Source organism: Mytilus galloprovincialis, chromosome 3 (assembly GCF_965363235.1).
Source record: "Mytilus galloprovincialis chromosome 3, xbMytGall1.hap1.1, whole genome shotgun sequence".
Classification (NCBI taxonomy): Eukaryota; Metazoa; Mollusca; class Bivalvia; order Mytilida; family Mytilidae; genus Mytilus; species Mytilus galloprovincialis.
In genome coordinates this window covers 28,673,411-28,684,244 of record NC_134840.1, presented here as the reverse complement: position 1 = coordinate 28,684,244, position 10,834 = coordinate 28,673,411, and the positions used below count along the sequence as shown (strand labels likewise).

General features: G+C 34.1%; 1 protein-coding gene across 7 annotated transcripts in view; it reads left to right on the top strand.

Moving 5' to 3' along the window:
• Window positions 1-600: 600 nt before the first annotated feature.
• LOC143067624 (unconventional myosin-XVI-like) overlaps window positions 601-10,834 on the top strand; it is a 121,885-nt gene continuing 111,651 nt past the window's right edge. For 4 of the 7 annotated variants that reach the window (XM_076241009.1, XM_076241014.1, XM_076241011.1 and 1 more), the window contains exon 1: window positions 602-716. The gene's annotated coding sequence lies outside the window, so the exon portion shown is untranslated. Of the gene's footprint in view, window positions 717-10,834 lie in introns of all 7 variants that reach the window. The other 3 variants (XM_076241012.1, XM_076241010.1, XM_076241013.1) reach the window with 2 other exon arrangements.

Sequence of the window (10,834 nt, the reverse complement as noted above, 5' to 3'; positions counted from 1 at the left end):
GGGACACAGAAGTACAAACAATAGACCATCAACTCTGAAAACTAAAAGTAAAATAGAAACATGGACCACAAATAACATGCAGGGGCGACATCAGAGAGACTTGCAAGACACTTTCCGTGAAAACAATTCAGTTTGATATGAAAACGATCTTGTTTCAGTCTTTTTTTTTTTTTTTTTTTATTTTTAACATGAGGCATTTGCCTCATTTGCCTCAAAGTAGTTACGGCCCTGAATGTCCCAGCCTCTGTCACTTGTTCACCGGTATACTTTAATGATTCTTTAATAGAATATATGTTAGGTAGGTAGTTTTGTGTCTGTGGTCCAGCTGTAAGTATACCCAGGGACTTTCTCTACTAACTATAGCGGAAAGTCCCTGGTATACCTTTCTGATTAATAACAATGCTTGACGATTGTTTGATAAACGTGAGTTATATCTTTCAAAAATGTTGGGAAACCGTGATCGTGACGACAATACAGCTGACTCACTTTTACCTACATTGTAGTGAAAACACCTGTGTAGGTATGTGAATATGCCACGGGTGACTGCACAAACAGTTCGGAACTTTTTGGACTTTTTCCATCTCTCTAACATAATTGTTTACAAACAATTTAAAGTTAACATGCAACAGTCGGTGTCAATTTTCATTGAAAAAAAAGTTACATTTGTAGGAAGCGTATCACTTTCACCAGTTGAAAAGAAAATAGATTCTATATAGGTAGATATGCATTTTTTTATTGATAGAGTCCATAATGCCGAAAAATGACTGTACATGTACCACAGGGGCTTGTTACAATTGCGGGTTTACTGTCCATACGAACCCCTGTTTTTTTAGGGGTTCGTATGGATAGTAAACCCGGCAATTGTAACAAGCCCCTGTGCATGTACCAAGGATTTGTATAGTGAGAATATACAAATCCTTGATTGTACAATAAAATATAGAATTATTTGAAGTTTATGTAAGGCAAAGCTTGGCCTATATGGAATATTGTACCACAAGACAATATTTTATAACTATGTATCATGAAATATTGCCCTTGTTACATGGTATACAGACAATATTTCACAGATGAATACTATGAGTATGGAATTTTGTCTTGTTAAAGGGAGGTTATATTTTGTGTGAATTGAGACAATATTTCACAGATGAATACTATGAAATTTTGTCCTGTTAAAGGGAGGTGTTATTTTGGTTATATTTTGTGAGTATTGAGACAATATTTCATATACAGATTGTCATGGAATTTTGTGTCATGAAAGGGGAAGTTATCAACATGTATTCCCATAGGCGGATTCTGGGGGGCCCGCCCCCCCCCCTTAGGTCAGTCAGCGGGCCCCTCCTTAGGCAAAGTTCTTGATCCGCCACTGATTTCTGTAAGAGCAGGTAACAAAAAGTGTACATGTATATATAGGATTTTTTTTCCTACGGCAATGGCCTGTGTATATATTTACAAAATAAGTGACTGTCAGTTCATTACTTATATTGGTACATTAATATGAGGCAGGCATTGCCTGTGAATGGGGCCGAAGTCTGTATGAATGATTTTTATGTAACTTAAATAGGCCTATTTGTTAAAAAAAAGAAACGGAAATACCGTAACATTTCCGATTTTGGTTCTGTAGCACAATGTACGTAGCACTTGTCTTCAACAACCCTCTAGAACTACAAAACATGATTAACATTGCTTTGGATTTTAGCAAAAGGAAGGATATTTATTACAGCCTACAAAAAGCAATTATTATACCAGTAAAAACATGCCACAAATCTTATGAAATTGAAGATGGATTTGGATAATTAAATGGAAAAAACATGCCAATTGTTTTGAATGCCTCACATATAGGAATTCAAAAATCTGACAAAGATTCTGCTGACACAACAGTAAATGAAAATATACAGAAAGCACATAGAGCGATGTACAGTTTAATGGGTACAGGCTGTTGATTGGCTATTTATGGCTTCAATATAATTCTATTGTCTATTCTAATGTCTTTACTAAACTATAAACTAAACCCACCAAGTAACATGTACCTGAAAATAATATAAACAAAACAATAGAAAACACAGTAGTTAACAATCTAATCCTTTTCTCTTTTCACTAGAAATGTTAATGTCCAAATAAAAAAGAAAATGAAGGCAATTAAAATGTCATAGTATCAAGTATTTATCTGATCTTTCTTCTCCTTTTTTTTTATTGTCAGTTGCACTAATTACAAAAGGCTTGAATTCAAAAGTCCTTTTTCAAAACAACGTAAAATGTCTTGTCCAGAAGCACCATGCTTTGTAAGAATATTGGCGATTTGTTCATTTGTCTGAATCCATTTTACGTCTTTAAGCTCTCCACCTTGAAGTAATTGCTTTATTGCATTGATCTCCACCCTCAATCTCTTTTCTCCAACAGGTTTATCAGAGTATATTGCATGATAAAGGTCTTTGTTGTCAATGAAACAATCTACTGGAGTATGCATCAAATCGTTCTCATTATGCATTAATTCCTTAAACAGAGCTGCTAAAGATATAACACAGTCCACACCATCAGCTAAGGCCAAGGCTTCACTTGCTAAAGTACTACATACAACTCTTCTTAATTTCTTAGACTGCCAAGTGATTGGGTTCACTTTACCATCATCGCCCATCAAAAACACAACATAACCACCCTGACTTCCACCATCTGGAAGATTTCCAAATGATGCATCACTGAACAAAATAAATTTCACATCATGTCCAAGATTCTGGAATTGCAGTGAAACGGGATCGTTTTGCACCTTCCTAATTATTTTATTGACTTTCTTTAGATCTTCAATAGTGCTAGACTTAATTTTTGATGAAATAGCAGCAACATCAAACGCAATGTCTGGACGTGTTTGTCTTGCTAACCATAATAATTGTCCTATTTTTGACCTCAATAGTGTCTGTTCTGATGATGAAAGAGGAGATGTTTTAACTCTGTCTTTATCTATTAAAACAGTCTTTAACATTCTGACATAGTCTTGCTGGCTGAGAACAATAGTTTCATTTTCTTGGCTGAGGTCAAGACCTAAATATTTGAAAGACTCACAGGATTCTTTCCCTACCTTGAACATATCCCTAATTCTGGACACAACACTTTTCTCAAAGGTACTGGATCCTGCCCAAAGAAAGTCATCTACATGAACTGCTAGGACACCAGTCAAACCTTTTTCATTATACCAATAAAAAACTGCTGAATCAATTTTGGACACTGTTCCTCCACAATCTAGCAATGTTGCTTTAACTTTTTCATACCACTTTAAGGATGCATCAACAAGACCATATACACATTTGTTAAGGCGCCAGACTTTACCAGTTGCTTTAACTTCTTTAGGAGGTCTCAAGTAGACTTCTCTTTGCATTTTCTCTCCTTGAAGAAAAGCAGTTTTAATGTCCACAGAATTAATTGACCATCTTTTACTAGCAATAATTGATAAAATTAGTCGTAGAGACTGCTTTTCACATGTTGGTGAATTCTTTGGTATCTCATCTAGACTGTCTTCTTCAAAACCTTTTGCTACCAATCTAGCTTTTCTATGAAATTCGTTCTCTAATTCTTTCATAGTGTAAACCCATCTTGTTGAAATACAGTTTTGACCATTGTCTTCAACTTCTTCAAAAACATTGTGCTTTCTCCAGTTATCCAGTTCTGCCTCTCTAGCCTCAGTAAAATCAATATCACTTAAAAGTACATCTTCATTCAAGTCATCTGACTGGTTAACAACTTTCAAATTATTGACTGTTCTTAAATCAATTGATATCTGATCACCTCTCATATTTTCTGGCTGATCGTATTCTATATTATACCAGCTCTTTTTAACAGTTGTAGCCTTTCCTGCCCTGCCTAAAATTATTGCTTCTCTTGTGTCATTTTCACCAGGGATTTTAACATTCACTATCTGATCCTTCTTTAATTTCATACAATCATTTTCCTGGGACTCAGGATTATGTTCCATACTTTCCTCATGTATATCATTATCTGCCTGATTTTCCAAATCAAAACTGTCTCTCCCTTCAGACTCAGGACCATCTTCACCATTCAAACTACCATTCAAGCTACCAGCATGACTATCATCTTGATCAGCACTTTCGTCTGCAGATTCTTCAACATTTTCTTGATTTTCATCATTCTGAGTATCATTTTGATGAGGCTCTTCATCGTCACTCTCATAGTATACTAAGTCATGATCTGGTTCAGTGTTGTTATATGTTGCAGCTTGAGGCTTACGCACAGGAGTTGACTTTGCTGTATGCTTATGAATAATCTTTTGTTTTCTTTCAACATCAATGTCTCTTTTTATTCTACTTTCATGTACACACACGTATGTACCTCCATATCTTACAAAAACAACTACGTTATCTTGACCAATTACCCAGCCTGGTCCTTTCCACTGATTGTCTCGTAGGAAGAAAACTTTGTCACCATTTTTGAATTTTTCTCCTGAAGGCCGGATTTGCTTACGTAGTGCCCTTCTTACTTTCTCAGAGGATTCTGCGGCAATAAATGCTTTTCTAGCTTCATGTAGGCCAACTAAATGCTTTCCCATAACATTACTAATTGTTGTACCTTCTAATGCAGGAGGCTTGTTAACTATAGACGATGGCATGTTTGGGTTCCTTCCAAAAACTATTTGATATGGACTGTAGCCATAGACATTCAACAAACTGTTCTTAGCATGAACTGCCCAACTGACGGAAGTCTCCCATGAAAGGTTAGAGCTTTCTCTCATTTTATTGATTGTTTCTGTAAGCGTTGCGTTGTGTCTTTCCACTACACCATTGGACCAAGGACTATATCCTGCTGTTGTTTTAACTGACATGTTCAAGTTTTCTGCCATGTCTCTAAATATCTGTGAATTAAATTCACCTCCATTATCTACATGTAAACACCAACTTCAGGTGCACCATAAACGCCAACCCATATCTGCATGAACTTATCTACAATGACTTTAGAGTCCTTTCTTCTGATGATTGCAGCTGCACTCAATCTGCTAAATAAGTCAATAACATGTAGATAATAAAAGTTATGGTCAATTTCATGAAGGTCCATTGCCACAATTTGATTGAAATCATTTGAATGTGAAAAGGCAACCACTGGTTTAGCTTTTGGATGCTTGAACTTATGGCAAATTAAACACTTTGTGCAGATATCTTTAAGAATGGTCTTTGTTTCAGAATCAACAGAACCAGTACTTTGCAACCGGGATAAAAGTTTATCTGATGATGCATGTCCAAACTGCTTATGCAACTTTAAAAGAATCTCCTTTTTCTTCTTAAAAGATAATTTTGTGTCAATAATCAAAACCTCCTCACTCTCATTCTTATTTCTGTTTGTGAATTGCTTGTCTTTAATGTTGATACAGTAATGACCACTTGAAGTTAGGTTTACATCCACTAATTGTCCAAACATGGTAACCTTGTCATTTCTGAGATCTAGGATAGTGCTTGCTCTTTTCAGACAGGTTTTACTTAACAGTAACGGTATTTCACAATCCACCACTTCTGTTTCAATTGAGCACTTAACTGATCCAATAAGTGCTGGAATTTTCACTTTCTGATATGAATATACTGTTTGTCCATCACCAAATTTGAATGGTACATGACTTTCATTACAAGTAAGTTGATCAAGTCCTGGATCAAGTGATTCTACAAATTCGTATAACCATTTAGAACCCCACACTGTCTTGGAACATGCAGTATCAATAACTGCAGCATTGTAGGCTTCTGCGACAAACACTGTTAGAGGCTTAAATTCTTGTGCGGAGGTAAATAATGTTATATTTACAATTTCATTTAACTCATCACTCTCATGTTCTGTTAAATTCACATCTAGCTGCTTGTGAGGACAATCCTTGACCCAATGAAATTTGGAATCACATATTTTACATCTTGAGACATTTCCATTAAAGACTGGATTCATTTTAGTCTTAAGTCTACTAGAGTTGGTTGATCTATCAGCTCGATTACGAGGAAAATTTCTTCTTGAACTTCGACCTCTCTGATAATACCCATCACTGACAAAAGCTGATTCTTCTTTAACAGTTACAACAGAGTCTTGTTCTCCAGGAAAATTTTGAGATTTTGATGCAAATATCCTATTCAAAGCAGATTTCATTGTGTCGAATTTAAGGTCAGAACGTGCAGTTAATGCCAGCTGACGATTACCTTGACTTAACCCAGCATTGTCAAGAAGTTTAAAAGCTAGAATTGCATCTGCGAGTACCATTTCATATTTCTTACATTTATTGTATCTCTGCTCAAACTCAATGATATAATCAGACATGCTTACATCATCTATTCTGTGGAACTTATCAAATACAGTATATGCAGCATAAGCCTGATCTATTTTATCCTTCTCAAAAAGCTTGTCCAACTCAGTTATCAGCTTATCTACTCCTTCATCAACATTTAAATCAGTGGGATCTACTTCTAAGGCTACTTCCCTTGGTTTTCCTTGTAGCGACAAAGCTAAAGCCAAACCTCTCTTCTTCTTGTCAAGATCTGTCACGAGTTGCCACATTTTAACTTCATTTTTCCATTGTTGATAACTTTTATCTTTGGTCAAACCTGGTGGGTTCTTGTAACTAGGTGCTGTTGCCATCTTTATAAGCTCTGCTACCACTGTTGATTGGCTATTTATGGCTTCAATATAATTCTATTGTCTATTCTAATGTCTTTACTAAACTATAAACTAAACCCACCAAGTAACATGTACCTGAAAATAATATAAACAAAACAATAGAAAACACAGTAGTTAACACAGGCCTCCATGGAGAGAATGGTTTAGATAGTAAAACTTCAATTTCATTGATAAGAACATATATTCTGCCAATATTAACTTATGGGTTGGAAATTTTATTACCAAAAGGAAAAATACTAAATAAAATCTTTATTCAGTATAAAAAATGGACCAATTTCAAACAAATTTTGTCTTTAAATTCCAATGTAGCTGATTCTGCAGTTTATACCTTATCTGGTTTACTCAATATAGAAGCTGAAATCCATGTCAAAGCTATCAATCTTTTTGGAAACATATCTAGAGCTAAATGTACTGATTTAATTGAAACCGAAAGGCAGCTACGGATAAAACCCCATAATAGTCGCAGCTGGTTTATCGAAGTCAAGGAATTATGTTTAAAATATGAAATTAATGACTTGTACAAATGTATGCTTATTTAAACAACCCGTTATCAAAATTTCAATGGAAAAAGCTAGTTAAATCCAAAATTCATGACTATTGGACATCAAAAATTATTGATGAATCAAACGGTTATTCAACTCTTAAATTCATGGACCATAAATATAATATTGGATCTATAGGTATATCCTTTAGCAATTTCAGTTAGTGCAAATGTAAAGGACGTCAGAAAAATTCCTGTACGTCTTAAAATTTCAACTGGGAACTATATCCTACAAACCCACAAGGCATCATTTTCAAAGAATCATATAAGCTCAACTTGTAAACTCTGTAGTAAAGCTGATGAAACGGTGGAACACTTTATCCTATTGTGTGAAAAGTTAGAAGAGGCAAGAATACCACTTTTGTAAAAAATCCTAGATAATGGAAGTCTGATCCTATCTAAAGTTACAACTTTGTTTCCAATTGATCTTATCCAACTAATTATCAACCCGTTCTGACATCAATGCAAACAGAACTGTTGTTGAGGAAACCAGTACCATTTTGGAACCCCTGTGAAGACAGTTGCTTTATAATTTGCATAACAAGTGCTATGCTTTATTAGCTAATATAGATAAGCAAGGCAGTAGAAAATCTAACTTCTAAATGCTTAATAGTGTAGTATAGGAAGCTTGGCCTTGAAATTACATAACGGGCACACATGGTCCCAGAATGCGTTGTTTTTGCATGGAAAGAACATTTAATTTATTTCTATCAAAGATTTGATTGCTTTATTTGTGTGTGTAATATAAATTCTTGAGGTGGTGAAAATTTTTATATGACCGCAAAAATTGAAATTTTTTGGTAGTATATTGGTATCACGTTGGCCTCGTCGTTGTTGTCCGTTGTAGTCCTCCGAAGACATTTTGTTTTCGCATTCTAACTTTAGTAAAAGTAAATAGAAATCTATAAAATTTAAACCATAAAAGGAAGGTTGGGATTGATTTTGGGTGTTTTGGTCCCAAGGGTTTTGGAGTTAGGGGCCAAAATAAGCATTTTTCTTGGTTTTCGCACAATAACTTTAGAATAAGTAAACAGAAATCTATGAAATTTTAACATAAGGTCTATGACCACAACAGGAAAGTTGCGATTGATTTTAGGAGTTTAAGTCCCAACTGTTTAGGAATTAGGGGCCAAAAACAGGTCCCAAAAATAAGCATTTTTCTTGTTTTTTGCACAATAACTTTAGTATACATGTAAGTTAATAGAAATCTACGAAATTTTAACACAAGGTTTATGACCACCAAAGAAAGTTGGGATTGATTTTTAGAGTTTTGGTCCCAACAAATTAGGGGCCAAAAGGGTCCAAAATTAAGCTTTGTTTGATTTCATCAAAAATTGAACTATTGGGGTTCTTTGATATACATGTACTGAATCTAACCATGTATTTAGATTCTTAATTTTTGGCCCCGTTTTCAAATCGTTCTACATTAAGGTCCAAAGGGTCCAAAATTAAACTTAGTTTGATTTTAACAAAAATTGAATTCATGGGGTTCTTTGATATGCTGAATCTAAACATGTACTTAGTTTTTTTTATTATGGGCCCAGTTTTCAAATTGGTCCAAATCAGGGTCCAAAATAAAACTTTGTTTGATTTCAACAAAAATTCAATATATGGGGTTCTTCAATATGCTGAATCTAACCATGTATTTTATAGATTTTTACTATTTAGGACCGGTTATCAAATTGGTCCACATTGAGGTCTAAAGGGCCCAAAATTGAACTTTATTTGATTTCATCAAAAAATGATTTTTGGGGTTCTTTGATATGACGAATCTAACCATGTATTTAGATTTTGGATATTGGAATACCAAAAAAGGATGGTAAGAATTGTCTGTGGGAGTTATGGTTCAAACCATTAAGGAATAAGGTGCAAAAAAGGAGGGGGAAAGGGTTTCCAGGTTAATGGACAATTACTTAAGTACAAAACTTAATTTAAAAGCAGTGTAAGGTTGGTAATTGAAACTCATTTCATTAGCTCATCTAAACTGCTCTTTAATTATGTATATATTGGAAATTTGCCAAAAACTTTGTTATTAATAAATTCAATTGGAAATTTGCCAAAAACCTTAGTTTAATGAACTTCATTGGAAATTTGCCAATATAAAATGTTGCATTGGAGTTATCTTTCTTTGTTCAGAATAGTAGTCAAATCAACTTAAATCATGACTGTATGACATTTTATTGTCGAGCCTTCGACTTTAGTCGAAAAAGCGAGACTAAGCAATCCTACATTCCGTCGTCGTCGGCGTCGTCGGCGGCGTCAACAAATATTCACTCTGTGGTTAAAGTTTTTGAAATTTTAATAACTTTCTTAAACTATACTGGATTTCTACCAAACTTTGACAGAAGCTTGTTTATGATCATAAGATAGTATCCAGAAGTAAATTTTGTAAAAATAAAATTCCATTTTTTCCGTATTTTACTATAAATGGACTTAGTTTTTTCTGCGGGGAAACAAAACATTCACTCTGTGGTTAAAGTTTTTAGAATTTTAATAACTTTCTCAAACTATCCTGGGTTTGTACCAAACTTGGACAGAAGCTAGTTTATGATCATAAGATAATATCCAGAAGTAAATTTTGTAAAAATAAAATTCCATTTTTTCCGTATTTTACTTATAAATGGACTTAGTTTTTTCTGCGGGGAAACATTACATTCACTCTGTGGTTAAAGTTTTTAGAATTTTAATAACTTTCTTTAACTATCCTGGGTTTGTACCAAACTTGGACAGAAGCTTGTTTATGATCATAAGATAGTATCCAGAAGTAAATTTTGTAAAAATAAAATTCAATTTTTTCCGTATTTTACTTATAAATGGACTTAGTTTTTTCTGCAGGGAACCATTACATTCACTCTGTGGTTAAAGTTTTTAAAATTTAAATAACTTTCTTAAACTATCCTGGGTTTGTACCAAACTTGGAAATAACCTTATTTATGATCATAAGATTGTATCCAGAAGTAAAGTTTGTAAAAAGATTACTCTGTTTTTTTCTGTAATTTACTTTCAAATGGACTTAGATTTTCTTACAATCATAAAATAGTAACAAGAGGAATATTTTTATTGATTTTTTTCCTCATTGTTGTTGAGCCTGCGATTTACAGCAAAAATAGGCGAGACACTGGGTTCCGCGGAACCCTTACAAATTTTATTTTATGATGTATTAAATGAGTAGTTATTGTTGAAAACTCCATTAGAAATTTGAATTGAGATCATTTTTGGAATAAGGGAAATGGGGAGGTGAAAACAAATTGGTGGGGATTAATTTTTCTTATATCAGATTTCCGAAATGAAAAAGAAAATTTCTTCAAATATCAAAGGATTAATATTCAACAGCATAGTGAATTACTCAAAAGAAAAAAAAGACATTTTAAGTTCATTAGACCACATTCATTCTGTGTCAGAAACCTATACTGTGTCAACTATATATTTAATCACAAACCAAAGTCAGAGCTGTATCCAGTTTGAATGTTGTGTCCATACTAGCCCCAACCGTTTAGGGTTTGACCTCTCCGGTCGTATAAAGCTGCGCCTTGCGGAGCATCTGGTTATATTTTAATATATAAAGTGATGTGTGTTGTATTGTAAAATATTGTGTATTGACATTTTCCTCTATGTGAATGGAGGTGTGTCTTGATTGGCAGAACTATG